This window comes from Grammomys surdaster, unplaced genomic scaffold, assembly GCF_004785775.1.
Source record: "Grammomys surdaster isolate TR1022 unplaced genomic scaffold, NIH_TR_1.0 63, whole genome shotgun sequence".
Lineage (NCBI taxonomy): Eukaryota > Metazoa > Chordata > Mammalia > Rodentia > Muridae > Grammomys > Grammomys surdaster.
Genome location: NW_021604565.1, coordinates 871,274 through 897,711, shown reverse-complemented (window position 1 = coordinate 897,711; position 26,438 = coordinate 871,274). Strand labels below are relative to the sequence as shown.

At 35.9% G+C, this 26,438-nt stretch overlaps 1 protein-coding gene across 8 annotated transcripts in view; it reads left to right on the top strand.

The window, feature by feature from the left end:
• The window catches only part of Ralyl (RALY RNA binding protein like), a 682,097-nt gene that overhangs the window by 571,588 nt on the left and 84,071 nt on the right, over positions 1-26,438 (top strand). The gene's annotated exons all lie outside the window — the stretch shown is intronic.

Below are 26,438 nucleotides of genomic sequence, written 5' to 3'. Positions count from 1 at the left end.
GTCTACATCTAACTACTTTAAATATGAATATTTAAATTTAAATTAAACTGGACTTTAAAAAGAGTCACATATTGACTTTGGAAATTCCTTGAAGCCAGTTATTTGCCATTCCTAGTTTTCATACCTATTTTGCATTGTTATTTCAAATAGATTTTACTCAGTATTTTCCTTCTCCTTCTGAGGATCTCTATATATTCTTTATAACCTCTATATACCATATACCGTACTTTCCTTTCTTTACTGTACCCTATTCTTCTAAATCTCTCACACTTATAGCTTCTGTGACTAACAGAAGATCTAAGCCAGATCAAGCTAAGGTATTGCTTGCCTCTGGTGAGGTATTGAGTTAGTGATGCTGCATGTGCCAATAATAACACAATGTTGGTAATCAGAAGCATATACTATTCCTAGGCTGTTAGAATTAAGTAGAAGCCATGTTGCATTTTTCTGGTGTGTTGAATAATCATTTGCTAATATATGAAAATATCCTATGAAGGGGCTTAACATGTTCAGCATTATGGTAGATGTATTAAAAAGTAGATAACTGTTGTCTTGTCATAATTGATTTAGAGAAATGGCACATGCTGCAGTCACTCTTCTCATACTTAGCTATCAGACACCTGTGATGGGAAGAGACTGTAAAGTACTAATATCAACTTTTTAAAAAAAAAATCACTTTGTTCAGTGTTCTAGAGTATTACTATTATCCACTGAGCAAGATGGTTTCCAGTGCTCTTCCACTCATCGAAGCTTTTCAGTGAATCTTTCACCTCTTGAAAATCAAAATGATTGCTTAGGGATGGTAAACAAATGGAGTAGGTGAATTTTATTGGGGAGTTTAATGTAAAATGAGAGATCAAGTTAGTATGATGATAAAAAAAAATAACATTGCAATGTATTGGTGTCCTGCTTTGATCATCAGCCCCATTGTTAAAATCTCTAACCACAATACAGTCTTACCAGAATGCATACATGTCTGCCCTCCAGTCAAGAGTATGGAAATAGTTTTGCTTCATGCCTCTCCCAATAATATTTCTTTGCAGCCTTTTCAGTTCACATTACTCTTAGATGGATCCATTTCTATTGTACTTTTTTCTTGAACAAAGAAATTCTAAGGAATCTTTGTGTTAAGGTTATCAATAATTTAGTGCTCAATATTTCTGCAAGGAAATTAAATTCCCCACAATAAGCACATTGTATAACTCAGCAAATGCTCCAGGTGAGAATATTGGCATGGATGAACTCTGTCTTTCTGTTTTCTCCATAGGTATGAAAAGTTAAATGTTTCTGCTGTTGAATATTTTTATTTATAGATAAATATTTCAATTTCTCTACTAGATAATTATTTTAAATGATATTGTACTACAGTATACATGTATCTCTCTCCTATTTCATCTTAACAAGATCTCATGAACACAAGGTACTTGCAAATCCAACAGAAACCAGAAAGTCTGTAAAAACCATGTTCAGACTTATTAGTTAATGCATAGTCACAAAATTAAACAAACAAATACAAGTCTAGAGTTAATAAATTAGTTGACACATGAGTATGCAATATTTAATTTACCCCACATATATTTAATTCCCTTTTAATAAAATTCAAAAAAAATATATTACCCAAAAATCATTCCAAATATTACATATTTTAGTCCATTTACCAATACATAAAACATTTATCAATATGTATTCACAAAAGTTTTCTTGCCTCTTTTAGACTGCTAGCTGCATTCATTTAGAAAATTTCTTAAACTCTTATACATCAGGTTCCTATAAACAAAGTGGAGATTATGCAATATATTTGGATTAAGCAGTTAATACTATTCTTGGCACACAGGACTGGTTCACAAATGTCAGCTTTTCTGAAAGTTCTTCAGGATATGTGACAAGTTTTTTTAAAAAAAATATCAGGTATCACTGCAATAGCAAAGTAAATAGCATTGTGTGTGTGTGTGTGTGTGCATGTGTGTGTCATATTTTTAACAGTTCTTTGAGTCACATGTAGAAACCCAAAGATATAAATAAAATGCATATGCATGTATACACTCACATAATATACATAAATAATAAAAATTCATAACATTAAGTATCTGTATATATTATTTTAAATAAAACATAACATTATTACCCATTTCTCTTTCTTTACAAGGTTAAATGACTGATTTTTAATCATCATTGGAATACTAAATTTTAGAAAAATTAATTAAACTTTGCTTTAAATGCTTGACTTTATAATACATTAAATAAATAGTGATTATGAAAAAGAAACTTAGAAAAAACAAGAATCAGGTTTGCTTTTAGAGCAATAAGAACAAAGTGATTGTTTCCAGTCTAAGACAAAATTTACTTAAACACAATCTTGCCTTTAAAAACACTCCCACTTTCTTCTAATTAAGTATGATTATGAGAGGGAAAAGACTGTCTTGGTATGTGAAACTTGATCTTCACAGAGTAGAGAGAGAATAATTTTTTTTTTTTTTCAAGAAGATCCATGCATTTCCCTCAGGTGCAGTTGTAGTCACTGTGATTGTTGGCCTTGTAGATCATTAGCCTTTTTTAAGTACATGCATAGAGGAAATAAAATTTTTCATTTGTATTATTTTCTCCTACTTCTAGAATGAACTAGACATTCCTAAAAGAGTTAAAATATGAGACAGTATATTAAGCTTCCAACTGATAAGTTGTCCCATGAGTATCTTTATTTTGAGTATCTTTATTAGATGAGGAAAGTTTTCTATGTTTATTTCACTGTGTTAGAATGATTTCTAAAGCTCTAAGCAACTTAAAAGTTACACAAATATGTATCAGTAAATATTGTAGCAGTATCTCCCAGGTTTGGTTGGGAAACTTGCAAGAATGCATCAAAGATAAAAATGCAAGAATTTGTATATCTATCCCTTTTATATCATAGGCTGTCTGTGTGAGATGAACGAGGCCAGTCATACCTGGACCTCTGAATCCTGTAAGATGTATCCTGTTTTACTAAGTCTAAACAGCAGAGCCAAATGACATTGAGATAGGAGAACTCACTCTACAGTCAAAACTGATCACAAGAAGCTAGTAGCTGGGTTTCATTAAATGATGCTCCTTGCAAATAGTCATGCATTGTAAGAACTCAGGTAAACCTTGAAATTCTTACTGAATTCAAGAATTGGTATCTTATTCCAAATTTTATAGGCAGCTTTAGACTATGGGTAGTATATTGTGGGACGCATAAGGGTATCCTGGGTCATGGCTGAGGAGTTGCCTAGAACCCCAAGACTCTGTGTGAGAACCGGCAGGAGTTCGGTGCACCCCAAGAACCCACGGTCCTGAAAAGCAGTCCAGTCTCCATAGAATTACATTGTTCAGTCACATAGGCCAGACTATAGGCCTCAGGCCATAGGGATTTACATACTAATGAAGGCCAAAGTGCACAGGTAGAGGGCGTGACTAGAGGCCTCAGGGCCTAGGGATTTATATACTAAGGAAGGTCAGAGGGCGGAGCAAATTAAGCATGCCTCCCCAGATCCTCCCCAGATCCTCTCCCTTTCTCCCTCTCTATATAACTCGGAACTGGCCTGAGTTTGATGGGGGTTACACCTAGAACCACCCACCATCCACCATGACAATAAACATTTCTGGAACCAAGGACTTCCTCATGTCATTGTGGCCTGCCAAAGCCTCCAAGCCGCTGGAACCATAGACATTCCTACTGCATGTGGGACCAGCTGCGGTGTGGAAGCCTCCCCGGGCCACCACTGCTGTGACCTGTAATTTTCCCCACGGTATACATCATGATAATAATAAATACTAATAATACTAATAATAGATACTACTAGTGATATAAATAACAATAAATCATAAATACAAAATAAATGTTAATAAAAATAATAAATAAATAATACTAATACAAGCTTAAGTGTCCAAACTCTGTGAACTGATTTTTTTGATCTGTGTACCATTTTGACATTTTTTGATAAGTAACTTGAAAAACTGGTGAAACTCATCTGTAAATCTGTGTTTCATACAATGATAGTTTATATCCCAAATGATTATGACCAATATGATCTACCTCACATGCTCAGAACAAAATGAACACATAGTAAACAAGAAATAAATACAAATTTCTATTAATATTTTATGAACCTATCAATTATCAATGAAGAATTAAGTTTCACTGAATCATAGAAATCTAAGTAGTAAGATTCAAGTGTCTGAATATAACAGAAGGGCAAGGATGAGAGTGAATTATGGGAAGAGAAATTCAACCGAGAATGCAATCAGCATGGAGTTTTTCTTTGACTGTTTATAGTGTGAATAAGGTCTCTGGGGTTGCAATGAAGGAAAAACCAACTAGTAGTATAAAGAGATAAAGACAATTCCAGAACAAATATATCAGGTTTATGTATAGTATGGCGTGTAATACATTTTGTAATACAAAATAGGAAACTTCACTGATTTCTGGTTTTTACCAAGGCTCAGCATAAGGTAAAATAGAACTACACAAATGTCTCCTAATCATTTCATAATTAAGTAGTTTAATCAATTTTGGAATTTAAAACTTTAAACCATTGATCAGTATAATAGGAAAACATTCAAGACACAAATGGAAGCTATGTTCATGTTTAAGATCAGATAAGAAGCTTTTAATACAGTTGTGTTAAGAATGGCATTCTTGAAGAAAATGTTGTATAGGTTGCAGCAGAGAGAAGTTGTTGTGCCAAGCCTAGCATATATGAGCAAGCTTGACAGGTTCACAAAAATACAGATGAAGCCAAAGATTAGCAAAAATTATGCCAAAAGAGTGAACAGTTCATCCAGTAGGTGATAGGACTCATGTACTCTGCACAATCACAAGCTTGCCTTCTTGGTTTAGGTATAGGAGGTTGTCATAGGACCTCTTACAGCTAACTACAATATTTTATACATGACTTCAAAATATGTATGATAAAAGCAAATGATGTAACAATGATGCAATAATTTTCCTTGAGAACACCAGAATAAATAAGTATCTAAGTGGTAATTTCATTCTTTCTTGGCTGGCCATGGTAACAGTCTAAGCACACGGATACTGAAAGAGAGTTATTAAGATATTGTCCATAAGCTTTAAACATGACAATATTGAATCACTGCTGGGCAACTCAATTCTTGCCTTTTTATAGTGTGGTTATAATTTTCTATGTATCTCCAAGGAAAACAGAATAAGAGATAAAACCAATAATCTTCTCCTTTAAAAGTCCATTTTTGTTGTTTTATAGACTCAAACAACACTACCACAGAATTAATGATTTCTTTAGCAACTGCACTGGCTTTGATCCTTCCCAGGCCCTCCGGGCTACTTCTCTAGAGAGAACACAAAGTTTCCGCGGAGTTATTTGTGTCATCTAATGCAGTTGTGCTTTCAGGCCTGATGCTCCAGCTGTAATTTTAATTTATCAACCTGCCACTCAGTGAAATGCTGTAAAAACATTGGAAAGCTAAAACCCATCATTTATTTCTGCACTTGTCAATGACACTCTTCTGTACTTGTCAAAATCATTTAAACTACACCATGATGGCATATAAAATATTAGCAATAAATTGGGTAATCAATCATGTGTGCATATTGTGACAGAAGTGTCTTAAAAATATGGGCCCCAGAACCCATCTTTAAGTTACAGGAACTCATTACTCTTCAGTAATAAAACACAGTAGAGTCATCTTAAAGAATCTTCCTCAGTCTCTACAAATAAAAAATATCATAGGATACAGAGAAGCTGATTGTGAGTGAAATGGCTTTTATTTCTTTGGTGAAATATTCTCCTCAGGGAAAATGGAATAATTGCAGATTATAGCAGAAAGGAAAATAGCTACATGCAGAGAGGAAAATGTATGGGATCATTAAACAGATTTATTTAAGTTCTTTCTGTAAAGGAAGCAGTAATGTACTACTTTATAGCTGATGATATTTCAAAATAGTATTAACAACATTTCCACTACTGTCTAATTTGTTCAAATAATAAAGTGTCACATTAACCCAAATGTCATAATCTATTCTTTTCACTTTGAGAATCTATATTGGTCTGTATCATAGGAAACTTCTCCCTTATAAAAAGTGAGATGAGATTATTATTCATCTTAGTAAGAGAGAGAGAGAGAGAGAGAGAGAGAGAGAGAGAGAGAGAGAGAGAATCTAATCAGTGACTAGATCTACTCAACCCACAAAGTCAGCAAGTGCTATAGATCTACCTATGACAAAATATTGTCAAAATTGCAAACTTAAAGAACATTAACCAAATAATCTCTTACCTTCTGAACTCTGGTTGATAGCAGTCCTTTCCAGATAATAACTTTAAAAAGGTATAGCTTATGGGAAATTCTTTAAAGTCCAAAGAGGCCTGAGGGTATATTTTACCCTAAAATTATAAATCAATTCCCAGTTTATTGAAGTGAAATTCTCTTATATAAGAAAACAGGAAGCATATTTAAAATGCATAAGATCTTACTCTTGAGAAGAATCAATAAGTAGAGTTATGGAATAAAATTTTAAACAATCAAAGCTTTAAGATACAGATGAATTTATAAGCATTGTTTGTTTATTGCTACCAGCACTTTTCTTGGGTTGTGAATTGGTTTGGTTCTGGACTGCTTAATTTTTTGTTTTTTTGATGTACAACAAGTTGAATTGATAGTCTAGCAATGTTCTTTCTATGTGCTTACCTTCCAAAATCTGACTCTGAGCTTTTTAAAGTGTAGGTCATATTGGAAAAGGTAGTATTGCTTATGACAGAAATACTGTATATAAATAAATATATTTTTTATTTCATATGTAGAAATAATACATGAAGAAATTGTTCTCTTTGAAAAATAAAATCTTATTTTCTAAAAAAGTTCATTCACTGGGAGAAAAAAGAAGAGGATTTTATTCATTTATCTACCTTCAACTCAGATTAAAGGAAAGAAAACTAGTAAACCTCATTTGAAAAGATAATCTTCCTCCTGATTTGTGAACAACATAGAATACACATATAATCAAATATCTAGCTGAATTATTGCTGATTAAAGTTTTTCTCAGCAACATAAGCAGCACTCAGTAGGGACACCAAAGTCAGTTGTCCTTTAATCTTGGTAGCCAGTGAATGCTGGATCTTATGCACATAAAATACCTGTCCTTGCTCTTGCTGTTGTAACACTGAGATGCTAAGATGTGGTAATATTTATGAAGACATAGATCTGCAGCTGCAGGACGTGGAGCTTATCCTGGGGCTTCAGTGAGGGAGCATGTCACTTTAAGATCTTTACAGTCTTCTGATCCTCATATTCATTGAATCATCATGAATGTCTGTGGAAAGCCGCGGCTTGTGGTGACAGCATTCGTCATTACAAGATGGCGCTGGCATCCAGCGCTCCCGCAAGTACAAGTGGACTGCGCATGTGCAAGTGGTGAAAGTGTGCCAAGTCACGGCCCATCCCGGGGAGTAATATGCGTTCCTGAGCAAGCAGCCAATCAGATATGAACATGCCGCTCCAGGGGTATATAAGCAGTGCCTTTTCGGGGCCGGGGTCTTCCTCCTTTCATCACAATAAACGCTTGCTGCAGAAGGATCCTGGTGTCCACGTGCGTTCTTGCTGGCGAGACGACTATACGCGGGTCACAAATGTCTAAGTGGTCCTTTTGATTATTCAGGAAGATTCTCACATATTGGAAAGTATTGACTATTCTTTGAGGCTTTATGAGTCACATATTATTTTGACTATAAAATTGTTTTTAAAATGTTAAAGTCTCATTTCAAAATAATATTTTTGACCATTTCACAAAAATGACTAATCTTTATTTCATCAGTCTCAAGACATGACCTTTTCAGTACTGTTAATGACATTCTCAAAGTGCAGATATACCTTTTGATTAAAAAAATAATATCCTGCTGAATTCTGCAGAACCAATTAGCCAATCCAGCATATCAATGGCAGCCAAAATTAGGTAAAGCCAGGGATCACTTGTGCCTCAAGAACTTCTTAGGACACACATGCAGAGGGGGTCTTGGGGAGAACATTGACAGGCTCTCATTAAGGTAGATATTAAAACAGAAGGTTACACATTCATAGGAACCTGCTTTCTGGGGTGAGGGATGAAATTATTATTAGATCTCATTCAAAATATGTCATTAGAAGCTGCAGGCCATATTAACTATGAATTAATAGCATACCTTAGTTAGTGTATAAGTTGACAACTCCTGACTACAGCTTCCAATCAGCATCAATGAGAAGAATATTAAAGATGAAACATCTGATAATACATTTCTTCCAGATCCTGGTGAAATTATCATATCATGCATGCTAAACTATGCCAATGAAGTGTGATATAGCTCATTTAGATACTAAAAATCTTGAATAGTCTTTTTATACATGAGCCATTCTAAAGAAGCCCATAAATCTTGAGCCTGGATTGTCCACTTCAGTCTCTGGAGGTTTGAGGTAGGCTAAGTACTCCAGCTGCTAAAGGAAGGCTGCCAAGACACAGATAAGGGAGTGTTTCATAAAAGAAAGCAACCATCCCCATTTCTGTTTAAGCTGTCATTGTGGGATGTGAAGTTTGATAGAAAAAATGTGATAGTACTGCTAGCCTTTCTACAAGGAATAGCTATCCAATTTTACTAAGAACATCAAATTATTGTTTGATGGGCACTAAGTGTTTGAAAATGATTCATGGTGACAATGGAAACTGCAGACATCAATCCAGAAGAAGGAATTGTTTCCTGATATAGAGCTTTTCCTTCAAATTGCAAAGACTGGAATCAAAAGCTTTTATTGCAGTAGAATGTAGTGGGGAATGTAGACATTTATGTTAATAATATTAGAAGAATAATACTAAAATATATTTAGATATCTACTATGTTTTTCCTGTAGTTCACTTATTTTTGAAAATAGACAAAAATTATTAAATACATAAATCTCAAAAGTACAAATCAGAGTATAAAAATAGAAGTGGTTATTCTGATGCCATTTCATTCTTGTGAGCATGCAAGTGTGCACACATATTGTATGTGTGGGTATATATTTTCATATATGTATATGTTGGCACTTGTGTGAGTATCCCAAGCACATGAGCATGTATATATGTAAAGGTTGAGGTTGATATGCAGACCATCCTCCATTGCTACTCAATTTTATTCTCTAAGATAAGGTCAATTCACTACTTTATCTAGACTTGTTGGCCAGGTTGATCTAGTGATCCTTTGTTTCTAGTCTTCTGATGCAGATAAATAGTATGAGGTGAATGCTCCCAGCCTGCTAGCTGCAAGGTGACATAAGGATTTCTGTAACTCTCAGCATACTGAGACACTGAGAGGGCATACTTTCTCAGCAGAGAATCCTGGTGTTCTGTTAAGTAAGCTGCATGTCTGAGGAAGTGGTCTTCATGATCTTTTTCTCATGAGAAAGTTACTTTGTTTATAATTGTAACAGACAACAAATCAAAGAGTTGGATTGTAGACAGACAGATTTTTCACTTTGAAAGGAGGTTTGGGTCACTTTGAACCAAGATAGGCTATTGCTGGGGAAACAGAGCTGTTGAGAATTAGAAGCTATGGAAAATCTTTATAGAAGCTTGTCTATAAGAGATGCTGGAATATTTAATAAAGGACACATTGGCACACTGTTGCTGTGCACTGCTTGTGTCCTGATTAATGCAACAATCACTTGGACCCCCAACTCACTAGATGTTGACATTCTGAGTCTACTGTTATAGGCAGGCTGCCATATCCACCAAAAATTTATGGCATTTCAATGATAGGTTTTTGAAAATCTGAACTCTGCTTCAATAAATACTTCATTACATTATAATTGAATGTCTTTGACAGGATCTTGATCTTAATTTCAGAATTTCAGTATGGCTGTACACAAATAACATTCATCAATAATAGAATCTTTTGACATTATATTGATCAAAAACCTGCACAGACACAGTTTAGCAGAAATCAGACAGTTTTTTAGTGAAAACAAACTCTCTAAACTATATCCAGAGGATGGAATAGTCATAACAGTGAGAGAGTTTCACAACTCTCTTTGTACAAAAGTTGAGTTTTTATGTTACATAATAGGTGTGTTAAGATTATTTGAACAGCATTAGCTTTTTCACTCATTTTTGTAATGTGGACTTTCTCATGTATGCTCTGGTACATGTACTTTAACACAGAACATTTATTACATGTCTCACTAGCATCTTGACTCTTTACCCAAAGATGCATTTTCTACGATTATAATGAGCCACAAATCACCAGCAGACACCCTGTGATGCCTCTGCTGGTAGCCCAAGGCCCTCTCTCAAGCCTTCCTATTTGCTCACTTGCTCATTTCATTTGCTAATTTTATAAAGCTTTTCTTATTAGGACAATAGAACCTATATTCCTATTTCCATAAGGCAAGTCCTGAAAGAGAGCTAATAAAGAGCTGTGAAACCACAGTGGACCAGAAAGCCAGGCAGTACTCTATGTTTCAGAGTTAGACAATGGAGCCAATTTGAAGGTCAAAAGGAAGCTCACAAGGTATACTGAATTTTAAAATGGCTGAAAAACAACCATAGGGATTAGGGATTGCTTGTGTTCCAACTTCTTTTCACTCATCCTTTTCTTCTGCTTGTTTCCTTGATGCCTTTCTACCAACTTCATTCACAGGGACAACAATAAGTACTAGCATTGACAACCGGGTTTTTATTGTCTTACTCTAAAATATGACCAACAAGAAAGAAAAAAAAACTGAGAATATTTCTAAATATGGAAAAAATAGCCTCAGAGAAAGTCAAAACTCTATATAAGTAGATGATATAGTGTGATTTAAAAATAAAATTGAAAAAATATTTAAAATAAAATCTAAAATTAGAAAACTAGAAATGGGAAAATATATAACATCTACATTTTCAAAATATTATCAAAATATTACAAGTAGAGAAAATGGGGAAACGTTCTTAGGATTAAAACTTTATAGAAAAAGCATTTTAACTGTAATAAGTTTATTTAAGTTTCTGGAACAGGAAGTGTAAATACTGAACTTCTTTGCCAAGTGAAGTCACACAGAAATATAATAATACAACTTACTTTCCTGTTTCAATGTTACATTTTTATTTATCATGTGAATAAGAAAGATACAATGCTGGTATAGTACTTTAAGTATATATTCTATTTTCCAAACACCTAATTAGCAACTTTGACACATGTTCCCAGGGGAAGCTGGGTCTTGTTTTCTACAAGCACCTTTGTTCAAAGTCCTTTTGTGAGCTCCTTAGCATAGAGCTGGCTTATGCACATCTCTCTTTGAAGAAACACATTGTTGATTCACTCATTGAATTCAGGACTAGCACAACTCATGTCTGAATGAAGCTCATCTAATGCATGACTTTTCTTCTTAAGACACCTTGGCCACTTTGCTCTTAAAAAAAAAAAGACCAGACCTACATAACAGTATTCTTCACACCATGGCAAGCCACACACACACACACACACACACACACACAGAGAGAGAGAGATTGAGAGAGAGAGAGAGAGAGAGAGAGAATCTAAACAAAACAAACAACCATGATGTGTGATTTGTGACTTCAGTAACAAGGGATGTGTTTATACACTGGGACACTTAAAGGAGGACTACTGATATCATATAAATCAAAAGCTTTGGGACTTTTCCACATGTATTTGATGGTTAAGGAAGCTGTGCCTGTATTGATTTGGTCAGTATAAATAATTTTACAGTTTACAGAATGCAATGCATAAATAGTGAGGATTCATTTATTTTCAGATCCCTAATGATTCATAGCCATTTTCTGAGAAATCTTTAATTTTTAATCTTTAATCTTTATTTTTTTTTTACAAAATTACTGTAGTAACAACACAAAAGCAGAATGGTTGCTTCTATTAAAATTAATGCAAGTGCTTATGGAGAAAGAAGTCTTGTAGATGGCTTTGTAACAGACTCAGAAGGGACTGCCTAGGACTTAGCAGGGCTATGCAAACCCACAAATTTAAGTATCAAGTAAACAAACGTAAAATAAGGAAATTTAGCCCTAGCACAACTGAAAATCATGTTCATAACAATATAAATTCTAAAGGTTGATAATGAAAATATAAAAGAATTAACAAGTGAAAACATGAAAAATATTAATAATTCCTTAGTATAAGTAAACAAATGAAATTCTGTAGCCTCAATGAAATTTCATCCTCCCGAATCAGATTTACAACTAAATAATATTACAGAGAGGGTCTATTCTTGTAGTGTAATAATTTTCCAGGAAAGTACCTGCAAGGAATAGTAGGTCATGAAACTTCAGAACCCAAACAATGCTCATTATTAGCAGTTAGCAGAAGGTTTGAGGTTGCAAGCAGGAAACATAGCCAATAATAATAAGGGTGTATTTAGTGAAAACCTGACACATTTTCCATGAGCGAAAGAAAGAAGTTTTAATGACAAAAAAAGACAAGAAGAAAAAGAATTGTCTACATACCTCTGGATATATTTCCAAAGAGAGCAGTTTCAGACACAGATCATTAATAAGAGATAGCATATACTCAACTGATTTTTAAATAAATTTAAAGAATAATGCATTCTTACTATACCAGAAAAGGACTAGTTTTAAGACCAAAGCTAAGAAGACAGTCTCTGTAGTCCTTATATAAGGGAAGTCTGATGTCAGCTGGAAGCATAAGATGACCCTGAACCAAAAAATTAAATAGAAATTTTTTAAAAAGCAGACTCAGCACTGTGGAAGCACTAATAGATATTCTCAAGAGAGACATATAACACAAAAATAATATATTAAGAAATACTATTTTCTTATTGTGAAGGTAAGAGAAAATAATCAAGACAAAATATGCTTTATCATCTTCCTGAGAATGGACTCACAGAGTGAGAAATCTAGTCTTCAAGGCTGAGGTTTTCAAAGTCCCTAGAAGGCCTCTCTCTCACTCTCTCAAATTTAATATTGTTCAGGTTGAAGAAGAGCAGAATAATTGATTGGCATATAACTGTTTTCTAAACACGTGTTGATCACACTTTAAACTTGTTGAGCCAGTCCATCAAAAAGGGCCTACTGGAAGAAGAAAAGGTCCACAAGGCCTTTGTTTCAAGATGATAGGCATTTGTCTCAGAAGGGTGAGAAAGAAGAGAGCCATGTTGAAGTTTGTCATATTTATTGCTACTCATGGCCCCTTTTGCCATGTCTGTCTGCCTACCAGGGAATCTAACACATAGAAAACACAAAAGTAAACTATATGTCTACAAAAACCATCACTGATAAAGTGTAAATAAATTCAATGTACATCAGTATGCTCACTTATAAAAACTCTGTGCATACTTGTAGTTTTGAGGCAGAACATCTTGTTTTGTGCTGTGTACACCACATTAACAGGCATGGGATCTTCTGTAATTCTCCTGTTTTCACCTCTGATCTTTCGACTAGAACACTGGAGTTACACACACAAGCTAATGCATCTTATTTACAAGGGTTCTGGATAGCAAAGCTGAGGTCTTCCCACTGGCATGTCAAGTGCTTTACCCACTGAACCATCTTCTTAGCCCCAAAATCTCACCTATGTTTATAAATATTACAGGGAAAATAATGACAGTATTATGTGTTCAATACAATGTAAATTTATAATGGACCTGAAAGGAGAATCCAGGAATCTGGAAAAATGAATGGCTCAGCAATGTAAGTACATATGCATAGCAAAATGTTCACCTTTACCTAAGGTTTATTTAAAACATTCAAGATGACTTTAATAATTCTATTAGTGGATTTTGTTCCATTGATTTTAAATTAAATGCTTTTACTATTTCAAGTGAAAATAATACTTCCCAGCTGTTTTTTTGCTCACAGGCTACTGATTTTGAGTAGTGCTACACCTTAATGCTACTGGACTTTGAATCTACTACAAGAAATATCACTAACATTTTATCAACTGTCTGCAGCATCTACAGATAATAATAACAATTTTCCCTTTTCTGTTTCTCTATGTACCTCATTGAATTGGTATATTTTCAGACTTGATCCTGACACTAATTTCCTTTCTCTGGCTTACTTTGGGTTATTAGGTTCCTCTTTTTTCCTATGAAAGTTAAGGCTGAGTTTTTAGTTTTCATTTTCTTTCCTTAAAGATAAGAACATCAAAAGATATCAATTTTTCTTGTCAAGTTTTTAGCATTCTACAGGTTCTTTTAATTCTTATTAGTGTGTGAATCCTCATTTCTATCTCTTTTCACATCCTTCTCATGGACTTAGAGAATGTAAATGCTTAGGGCAGGAAGTAGAACTGGAGCAGAGCCTTTCCAACAGCCATCCTGTGTGTGAACACTTATGTGTTGTATTTTAACAGTGTAATTTGATCTTATTAAAACAGTGAGAACTTATCTTTCAGTATATCCCAGAACTACCCAATTCTCAGATATCTCAGAGTATCAACTCTCAACTTTGTAAAATCCCAGTGAATACTTTTAGGCTTCGTTTTTTTTTTTTTGTACACCCATGTCTGTGAGCTGTGTTGAGTCACATCTTGATATTTCTGTAAGTTTATTCGAAACACATTTCTTTTCTATATTTAGCAGTAATGTTATTCACCATAATTGCTACCTTCTAATAAGCTTACTTGGAGCCACAGTAAAGAGCATTCATTGCTTTTCAACTTGACAGCATTTGAAATATTTAAATAGCCTCCATCCTTTGCAAAGTCTATCTTGTCTAGAATAAACAACCCTATTTAATGATCAGTTTTACATAGGGTCATGGTTGGGAGATACTGCTTTATTCTAATTTCTTTTAACTGTATGTATTCCAGCTATTAAAAAACTTTTATAACTGCACTGACATAATTAAACTTAATTTTCCCAGTGACACATCAAATATTCAAGTACAGTAGAATAATTACCTAGAAAAAGGACTGTACTTCCCAACTAAACTTTCAATCGATTTTGAAGTTCTGTATTTCATGCATGGCTTGCAATAAGATTATAACTAACAACTGAAATTAAAACCTCAACAATTTTAATATCATTACATTATAGATCAATAAATGTATGATTATACTTTCAATGTTAATTGATCCCATTAAACCTTACTTATCTCATTTATAAAAAATTACAATATCAATACCAGAATCACAGGATTCATAAAAACACCATACATATATATGTCTGTGGATATATATACACACACACACACACACATATATATATGGGGAGAGGGTCTGAGAAAGGATGGATGGCTTGGTTTCTGGTAGAGCACTGGCTAGAAATGGCTGGAGACCCTTCAAGGGACAGAATACATTTCGCCACACTCCCAGATTCCAGGCTACTGACAGGTGACAAAGATCTCCATTGACCCATAGCCACGTAAGGCAATATAGCCCCTCTCAAAGAAAGATTTGTGCCCCTCCACAGGTAGAGTGCATGACTAGAGGCCTCAGGCCCTCGAGAGATTTCCATATTAATGGAAAAGGCCAGAGGGTATAGCCAATTAAGTATTCCTTCTTAGACCCTCCTCCCTCCCTATTTAACTCAGGTCTGCCCTGAGTTTGGAGACTGGGGAGGGTACAGCCAGATTCATCTATCTTCCACCATGACAATAAGTCTTGCAAAACCATGAACTTCTTGTCTTTTGGGGCCTGCTGTGGAGAACCATGAAGAAGGCCTTTAGTGAGCCATTGTCACAGCTGCAGCTGCCTAATCTCCCGTCAAGGACTTCTTTGCCTTCCAGCCATGGGAACTGCCAATTCAACCAAGCTAGCAGAGCCTCGATCCAGCCAAGCAAGTGCTACCCACGGGGAGCTGTCAGGGCCTCTCTTTCCCCCCTCGTTCCTCTCGCATCTCTGTTCTTCAACGGCCCCCAGAGGCATCTGGGAGCCCCAAAATGGAGACCACCTCTGGGTCCAGTCAAGAGCCCTGCCCCTCGCCCCCAGAACTTCAGACTGAGATCTCTCACACCTGGGCAGAGCCCAGTGCTGCACAGAGTGAACACAGTCAAAAATCCAGCGCTTCTGCTGCTCCCCGGAGCCATCGGAACCACAACAGCCCAACAGGATCCATGCATGCCCAAGCACAAGCTAACAGCCATATATGCATATGAAATTAGGATATTATTGGTAAACGTTAACTGTTAATATTATTGATGCTAATAATGCTAATAGCTTATATATTTTACTTCATTACTATGTATTGTTTTTCAAGCTAGCTCTCATAATATTGAATTAGACAGTTGATATTTTTATCCCTAAAAAAATTTTGAATCATTAAAATCCAGTAAATCAAATGATAATAATCAAATACTAATGATTTGAACTATATAAACTATTTACTTATAAAAGGATAATATATTGTAACATAATACAGAAAGTAAAATCATTATAATAAAAATTTCAGTGACATGAGGTGTGAAAGGCCTTTTGTAAACAGGCCTTATTCTCTCTTATTATGTGTCACAGGAAGCTGTTTTCAAACACATAAAACACAATAGTGCCCAAGGTATAATGTGTCTGTCTGAGTCTATTTAGTAATGTGAGGAAGAAAAGAATACCAGAGAGATAGATATACATACATATATATATATATATGTATATGTACATATATAACAATATCGTATAAAGCACTGTGAAATGGTGAAAGAAAGAAAGAGAGACAGAGAGAGAGAAGAGAGAGAAGGAGGGAGGGAGGAAGGAAGGAAGGATGGAAGGAAGGAAAGAAGGAAAGAAGGAAGGAAGAAAGGAAGGAAGGAAGTAAAGAAAGGACTCCTTACAAAATTTGTAGACTACAAAACAAGATTAAACAGAAAATGCAACAGCAATCTTAACAAGACCTTCAAGGCTAAAATTCATCTTCCACTAGGAAGGATGTAGTTGTAGCTCGTGGCATAGTAGAGAATTTGGCAAAATGTCTTGTGCCTTGAAGAAATGAGTAAGAAGCCTCTGTTATGATACCAGTGATTGTCACTGGTACCTACAGTAGGTATGCTACAATAGGAAGTAGGAAAGGTTAGGGGATCTGGAAACAGATGCTCAAACCTCTTCTGTATGTCTTGGTCTTCCTTTGGTTCTCTGTGATGATAAATTGTGGTAATGTGCCCTAGAAGAGGAGACAATATTGTGGAATCTTTATCACAAAGAAATAAGTAGAGTGATCATAACTTAAAAAGTGGAAGAAAGATGTAAATATCCCAAACTGGTCATTGTAATGGGATCAGAATTTTAATATCAATACTCAGGTATTTCAACTTTCTAATACAAACATACTTTTCCTACAAAAATTAGATATTATCAAAAATAATTCCATGAAATTGAAATGCTAAATTCACAAAATATCTCTTGGTGGGATGCCAAGATTCTGCCTTTTCAGAATTTATTGTGTAGTGAAGAAATTTTGTCAATAGTCAAATGCAATTTCTGCTTCAACAGAAATGTTCACAAGAAGCCAAAGATTGAGACCTGCATATTAATTGTGAATTCAAGTAAAACAAAGACATGAATAATACTTTCTTGTATTTTGACATGAGCTCTCCTAGAATATTTAGGTGAAAACGTCAGTGCCAAGAAAGTCACATAAATTAGATTAAGTTCAAAGAAGAAAGACAAAAATGACAAATGTAATTGAAGGAATGGCATGTGATGGTATATAGCTGACAGAAATGAATCTGTAAAGGTTAACTGTGAGATAAGAAACGTGAAGAGCTGACATGAATGAGTCAGATATAAAGACAGAAAGACTAGAACCTCAGCATAGCACCGTAATTGACATTTCATCTAACTTAATCAATTTTATAAATCAGAAAATTGTGGAGCTTGAGTTATAATCTTAAAAATGGGTCCAACCCATAGGAAGAACAACAGCCATCCATCCCCCCCACCCCCGAGCACCCAGGGACAAAACCACCAAACAAAGAGCACACATGAAGGGAACCATGGCTCTAACCTCATATGTTGCAGAGGATGGCCTTGTCAGACATCAGTGGGTGGGGATGCCCTAAGTCCTATAAAGGCTCAATGCCCCAGTGTAGGAGAATGTCAGGGCTGGGAGGCAGGAGTGGATTGGGGGGAACAGTCTCATAGAAGCAGGGGGAGAGAGGATTGGATAGGGGGATTCTGGAGGAAAAACTGGAAAGGGGGATAACATTTGAAATATAAATAAATAAAATATTCAATTTTCAAATATTCAAATTTCAATTTTCAACATCAAGAAAACATGGAATATGTTGGGAGATGGAGGACTTAAAAGGAAACTCATTGTTGACCAACAAGTGGAGTTAATACTGCTACAGATGTAAACTAATATCAAAGAGAGCTTTTGTCCCACAGTAGTGCCAGGAAAAGAACAGGTGTTGAGGATTGCTGACAAGCTGAGCTCCTGAATGATACAGAGGATAACTGGAGGAAAAACTTCATGAGGGAGGGTGCTGAACCCTGAAGAGTCTGTGTCTTGTCTTACAGACTCTGGACAGGAACTGAAACACTTTGCTATTGCTGCTATAACTGTCATGTTTCACACAGACACACACACACAGAGACACAGACAGACACAGACACAGACACACACAACACACACACACACACACACACACAAATGATGGTCAGAGTATGAGGAGGTTCTTGAGATCCAGAGAAACAAGTCCTGTAGAGAGTACAGATCCCTAGATAGGGACTGCAAGATAAATTGGTTTCTCTTGTCTCACGCTGATACTTTTCTGACCAGGTATATGCCATGCTGCATTTCTTCATTCTCATTGCAGTATGAAAAAAAATAATAATGAAGATGTTCATGTATCTGTAAAATCACGAGTCAGCTATTTATTCATTTCTTTTCATTCATTGCAGACCCAATGGTAGAAGAGAAAGATTGTGGGAATTTTTAAACATGCTTTTTATTTAATACTCTTCCTCACAGAGGATTCCACAGAGAAGGGTCAATGAAAGTCTTTCAAGGTAGAATTCACAAACACAAAAGACAAAATATTATTTCTATTTCTTCTCACTTATATGCAAACTCCACTCCTCTAACATTACTCTTCTCTAGTGTCACAGGACTAATATTTCAATTGAACTATTAAGGTTTTTTTGTTGTTGCTGTTGTTGTTTTGGTTTGGATTTTCATTTATTTATTTATTTACTTACTTACTTACTTACTAACTAACTAATTTACTTACTTTTCATCCTGACTGGAGCCCCAGTCTTTCCTCTCCTCCCAGTCTCACCCTCTACCCCTACACCCCTGACTTGGGTACCAACCCACCTTGGCACAGCAACTCACAGGAGGACTGTTTCACTGAGGCCAGTAAAGGCAGCCCAGCTAGGAGAAAGGGATCCAATGATAGGCAACAGAGACATCCCCTGTCTTACCTACTCCAGTTATTAGGGGACTCACGTGATGACCAAGCTTCTATAATCTGCTACATATGTATAGAGGCCCTCCTAGGTCCAGCTCATGCATATCCTTTGGTTGGTGGTTCAGTCTCTGTGAGCCTCCATGGGTCCATGTTAGTTGACTCTGTAGGTCCTTTTGTGGTGTCCTTGAACCCTGCAACTTCCTCAAACCTTCCCCTTATTCTTACTCAAAGGTGCTGTGAGCTCTGTTGGATGGATGGCTGTGGGTCTCAGCCTCTGTTTTCATTTGCTGTTTGATGAAGCCTCTTAGAAGACAGTTACACTAGGCTGCTGTCTGCAAGCATAGCAGAATATCATTAAAAGAATGTCAGGGGTTGACTCTCTCCAATGGGGTGGATCTCTATTTGGATCAATCTCTGATTAATCATTCCCTCAAACTCTGCTCCGTTTCTATCCTTGCATATCTTGTAGGCAGGGCAAATTTTGGGTGAAAAGTATTATGTGTGGGTTACTGTTCCCTTCCTTCCACTGGGAGTACTCCCTAGCTACAGGAGGTAACAAGTTCAGGCTTCATATACCCTGCTACTAAGAGTCTCATCTAGGGCCTTCCCACACCCCCAGACTCGTGGGAGACTCATTGCTCTCAGGTGCCAGATCCCTGATGCCAGGTCCCAGATGCTTGTCCCATAAATGCTGCCCTCCTTGCTCCATTTCCCTTCTCTCTTCAAGCCCTCTCATCTGCTCTCCCCACACCTGATCTCAATCTCTATTACCCTCTCCACTCCTCTCCCACCCAGTTCCCTCTCTCCATCCATTTCTGATGTCTATTTTATTTCTCCTTCAGAGTAAAAAGTTCAAGTATCTTGTCTTGAGCCCTCCTTGTAACTTAGTTTCTTTGAGTCTATACCATAGTTTTCTGTTGGGGTTGATCTGTTGTTGTTATGTATTCAAATAATAAATACTCCCCTCCTCCCCCTACCCTCTCCAGCCATTTGGTTGCTCCTGATGAGCAGATCAGCCATTTACTGGGGAAAATATAGGTAGAAGGAGTTTCAGTTACCAGTCTTGAGATTGCAGGTAGAGATGACAAGGGGAGAGAGGGAGAAATTATAAGAAGAAAGGAGACAGAGGCAACAAGAGGTCTCCATTAGGAAGATTGAATGGGAGCACGTGGCCAGGTGAAATGCCTCCTTAGGATAGACAGATATAGCAGAAATAACCCCTGTGAGACTCAAACAGCAAGTAATTGGGGAGTACACCTTGGAAATAGACAGTCTTGTGTTTAGAAAAGTAGATTAGGGATAGTCTCCCAGAAATTGTGCTAAGCTGATTAAATAAATCCATAGGACTCTGCCTCTATTATTGGGAGGCTGACCAAGTCATATTAATAACTAATGGAGTTTATTAAAAATCCATTTACAGTACATGCTGTACTTTACGGTTATTATCACACATGTCTTTCTGTTTCTGGTTTATCTCACTCAGGATGATATTTTCTAGTTCCATCCATTTGCCTTAAATTTGATTATGTCCTTGAAATACTTTTAAAATGTGTAAAACAGTTGACTCAAGTAAATGCTAAATGAGACTATCATTTACTGGGTGGGATGTTTTGCTGTATTACAGTTGTATTTTGTAAAACAGATGTCTTGTAGCACAGGATGGCCTCTAATTTACAGTGTTGCTGAAAATCACCTTGAACTACTGATACTCCTGCTTCCAATTCCCCAGTGCTTGGGTTACATCCCAGGAGCAGAACATTTGGCTCCTGTGCACTATTTTACTTGCTTACTTTATTTTATTTTCTTAATATGTTTTTACTTTGCATCAGTCTCTATTCTGTTGCCATGATAAAATATCATAACTGAAAGCAAGTTACAGAGGGAAGAGTCCCACAGGGAGAGTCCACAATGGTGGAAAAGGCATGGGAAAAGGAGCAGGACGTTGAAAGTCTCTATCACAGCAGTACAAAAAGAGTTAGAGCAGGAAGGAGAAAAAGACATGAACCCTCAAAGGCAGCCCTCAGTGACTGTGTTTGTACTTCTTCCAGCATGGCTGCACCTCTTAAAGACGTGATAACCTCCTCCCCACCCCCAAATGGCAACACCAACTAGGGACAGGCTGTTCAAGCACATGAGCCTATAGGGAAAATACTGCTATTCAAACCATTACACCCTTCCTAAAGTAAAAACCACTACTAGTTAGGGCATACAAATACGTTAAATATTTCATAATCCTTTAGTTTCCCCCTCAACATTTCCTTTATTCTAACCATACTTGTCATGCAGTAACTGTTTGCTAATGAAACTTACGCTAAGAGATTTCCATCACAAATTTTAGTTTTGAGATATATGTATATAAGAATATTCATTGCAAATACATGGCAAATATACAGTTTTCTGTGTCTTCTCTTCGGTAAAAAAATGTACAGACATGTAAAAAGCTATTGAACATATTTATCATGGCAACAGAATAAAGACTGATACAAAGTAAAAACTCACATTGAATAATATGAGTTAGAAATTCTGTAAGAATCTTTGAGGATACTTCTGATTCACTATAACTTCTCAAAATTCAGTATAAATAATGTCTTTGTATTCTCATATATGAAAAATGAGAAACTATAATTTCCATTTTGTCTTCTCCACAATTGTCCCACATTTTTCTACTATCAATTTTATGGCTACCTACAAAGACCTAACTTTTCAGCAATTATTTTCCTTTCTTTTATGTTTACAAGAAAAATAAAATACCATCTTTTCTAGGAAACATAGTTTGATCCACATCTCTTGAGTCATTTTTTTTATTTCTTCTACCTATGAAATTTCATAGCAGGTTTGGTAGTTTGAATGTAATTAGCCCCCATAGAGAGTGGCGTTATTAGGAGTTGTTGCCTAGTTAGATCAGGTGTGTCTATGTTGGAGGAAGTGTCCCATTGTGGACGTGGGCTTTGAGGTGAGTATGCACAAGCTATGCCCAGTGAAGCACACAGTTTGCTGCCTGAGGATCAAGATGTAGAATGCTAAGCTCCTTCTCCAGCATCCTGTCTGCCTCCAAACTGCCCTACTTCTTGCCATGATGATAAGGAACTAAACCTATGAAAGTGTAAGGCAGACCCAATTAAATATTTTCCTTCCTAAGAGTTGCCATGATCGGTTTGAGTCTTCATAACAATAAAACCCTAAGACATTAGGCTTTACTTCTGTTTAGTCATTCACTGAACTCTGCTTGCAAGAACAATCACCTGTGTATCTGTCTAATCCTTTCTACATAGACTGACATTCCTTTGGGTTCTCCAGATATTATTATCGACAGCCCCCATTATTATACCTGACTTAAAATAAGCATTCAATAATTGGCAATTCAATTTAATTTAGGAGCCAGAAACATTAATTGAGAAGGTACTGGTAAGACTCATTATTTGTGGTATGTCTGCTAAGAAATCAGCAATGTGTCTTCTCCTTATACAAGGCTGTTCATTAATATCCTTAAGATCATGTTTTAATGAAGTTCTGTGAGGCAAGAAAGAAATGTGTGTATTAATATATTCAAATGAAACTGGTTTTATGAATTCAAAAGGATTAAAGTTGATTGCATATATTGTAAATCTAATCAGTGGTGATTTCTTCTATAAAGAAAAAATGTTTAAATTAAATTACAAGAAAGTTATTTGGTCCTCACTTAATCTTCACTAACAAAAGAAATAATGTGTCTATATGAACCTAGGCAACTACATTTACACTTTTGGCTTCCCATAAATTTGTAGTAAGATACATGGGCAAGTAGAATGAGTTAAGTTGAGCTCCTATGCAGTAAATAGAAATATCTTTCTTTTTTATTTAAATAACACTTAATGATTGCACACTCTTATGAGTTACAGTGATATTTGTATACATATATGGTGAGTAACAGTCAAAGTAGGTTGTTCATATGTCCGTAATCTCAAATATTTTTCTTTATTTTAGTGAGAATGATTAAATCCATTCATAGTTTGAAATGGGCGGATGTTTCCATGACTAAATTGCCCATATCATGCTAGAACTTTTTAAATTAGAGCTCATGACCTCACATGGGGGTTACAAAACTGAATTAGAAGTCATGAACAATAATCGGCAAAACTAGAAGGTTTGGCAAAAGTAGAAGATTTCTAACAAATAATAATTCCAAGCCAAATACATGATGAATTTAAGATATTATGACAGGACAGCCTGAGTTGTAGCCTTGATATTAAGCACGGCATACACATTCTAAATAGTGTTTACTGTGACACTGCACCTGACCAGCAAATTGTGCTTTAAAACCATGATAGATATGAGACTTATTTATATGTTAATAATTATAATGGTTTTTACTGCCTTGGCTGAAATGTAATGACTTAGTTATGTAAAACAAAAACTTTTAGTATCTTCCTATCATCCTTTAGAGTGCATAAAAGTATTATATCCTTGTACAACATTATCTTTAAAATATTTGACCCTAAAACTTTTGAGTTTATAACATGAGTTTCATAAATAAAATGTACTTTAATTAATAGGATTAGTACAGAATTTTTTAAATCCTATCTGTAATAGTCCTAAACATACTTCTGCAACTTTAATGTGAATCTGCATTCGAACAACAATAAATACGAATTAAAATGTTGATCACCACAAAAATATGCTGAAAATACTGGGCATCCTGCAATATGAAATATTCTTCCAGGATTTAGTTTCTTTTATTATCATTATTTTTTATTCATTTACATTTCAAATGATATCCCTCTTCCAGGTTATCCTTCCACAATCCTCATTCCATCCCCCCTCTCCCCAATCTCCTTTGCCTCTATGAAGGTGCTCCTCCACCCACTCACTTCCGCCTCACTGCTCTAGCATCCCCCTATGCTGGGGCATCAAGTCTCCCTCCCCTCCCATTGATGTCAGATAAGGCCATCCTCTGCTACATATGTATCTAGAGTCTTGGATCCCTCCATGTATATACTCTTTGGTTGGTGGTTTAGTCCCTGGGAGCTGTGGGTGGTCCAGTTAGTTGATGTTATTCTACAAGCACCTGATCAATACAGATGCAGATACTCATAGCCAACCATCAGAATGAGCCCTGGAACCCCAATGGAAGAGCTACGGGAAGGACTGAAGGAGCTGAAGGAAATTGCAACTCCGTAAAAAGAATAATATCAACAGGATTTAATTTCTTATGCCAACACAAATGTGAACATTCATCTTTTTGGCATACAAATTAAATTTAATAAATAGTAAAATGAGATGCATACTGAAGAATTTATTTAAAATAAATTTTATGATTTATTATCACAATTCATATATAAATCAACTTTATGTACCCATATCCTATATTCCTAGGCCATATAAAATTCTCAGAACAAAAATGTGTTGTAATGAGAAAAAAATTAAGAACTCTTGCTATAGAATGCCTGGTGGATTATTTCCCTGTTCACTTGTGGAAGACAAAAAGTTAATCCCATAACAATAAAGAGTGTAATAGTGACTGGCAGAGGCTATGGAGTGTGGGTAGTAAGCACAGAGAGTAGTTTCATTTAGAAGATGTCTTCATTGGTAATTTTATTTCAATGTCTTCCCATGGAATTCTCATGTTCTTAAGAAAACTGTTCCTCAGATATAAAGTGGGAGCGTTTTGTGTTTCAACTCAGAGGAGTGGAGATAGATTGACCAATGTAAGTTCTCAAAATTAAAATCTCCATGAAAACCAAGATTCAGAGGTCTGGGGTTCAGAGAAAACTGACTGAAGTTTAGTGAAGTTGAGGTAATTTTGATACAACCAGATTAAAATTCAGTCAGAGATAGAAATTATTACTTCTGAGCTCAAGTGTCGAATTCAATTCCTGATGATATGTTATTCATCATAATTTGAAGAGGGCTCACTGCATCTTTAATGCATAGTGAAGACTAAGAGACCGTGTTTATAAAAGTACAAAGAATATCAATTTAAATCATATTTTCCTCTCCAGGTCATTGGTTTACAAACACATTCTATGTAGAATTCTTAAAATGATGTGCTTGGTTTGGTTTATATATTTGATTTTATTGTGGAAACTTCATTGGTGTTATCCAAATACAACTTTATTGCATATATAATTGTGTTCTACTAACATAGTATTAAAACTCTTCAAAGACAGGCACTCATGATAACTGAGCAGTCTAATTTCTTCATTATTGCATTTATTTATTAACTTTACATCACAGCCAACCTTCTGTCTTCCCTTCACAGACCAAGATTCACATTTCATTTCTCCTTCCTCTTCTCAGAAAAAGGGAAATTTGCCAAGGGTACAAAACCACCCTGGTGAAGCAAGTCATAGAAGGACTAAAGACATCCTCTCCCACTGAGGACACAAAAGGCAGCCCCAGTAGGGAAAAGGGATCCAAAGAACTGCAACAGAGTCAGATAATGATCCAATTCAATTATTAGGGGATGCACATGATGACCAAGCTGCATATCTGCTACATATGTTTTTTGGAATATGTTTAATCTCAATCCAGGGACTCTATCACACCTTTGATTATTTAATTCACAAATAAAAGATACACACAACCTTTATATTTATAATAAGCCTTAATCAGCACTAGTGTTGGGTAGATATCTACCACCTATGATATCCCATGATATTAAAATTTACTTTCCTATCGATAACCCCGTTATTCCTTACTATGGACTATCTAGGCTATTCTTTCTTTTTATTTTTTCTTTTATTGAATATTTTATTTATTTACATTTCAGATGTCATCCCCTTTCCCCATTTCCCCCAAGACACCCCATATCCCATCTCCCCTCCTCCTGCTTCTATGAGGGTATGCCCCACTCATCTACTCCCAGCTCTCCACCCTTGAATTTCCCCACACTGGGGCATCCAGCCTTCATGAGAGCAAGAACCTCCTCGCTCCAACATATATAAAGGACACATGTTCCACTATGTTCATAGCAGCTGTATTTATAAAAGCCAGAAGCTGGAAAGAACCCATCTATGTTATTCTTAACCCAATTTGCCAGCCTTCAGGGCTATGATTTTTAAGATTCCTACCCAATCCTATCTTCTCTCCTCTCCTCTCCTCTCCTCTCCTCTCCTCTCCTCTCCTCTCCTCTCCTCTCCTCTCCTCTCCTCTCCTC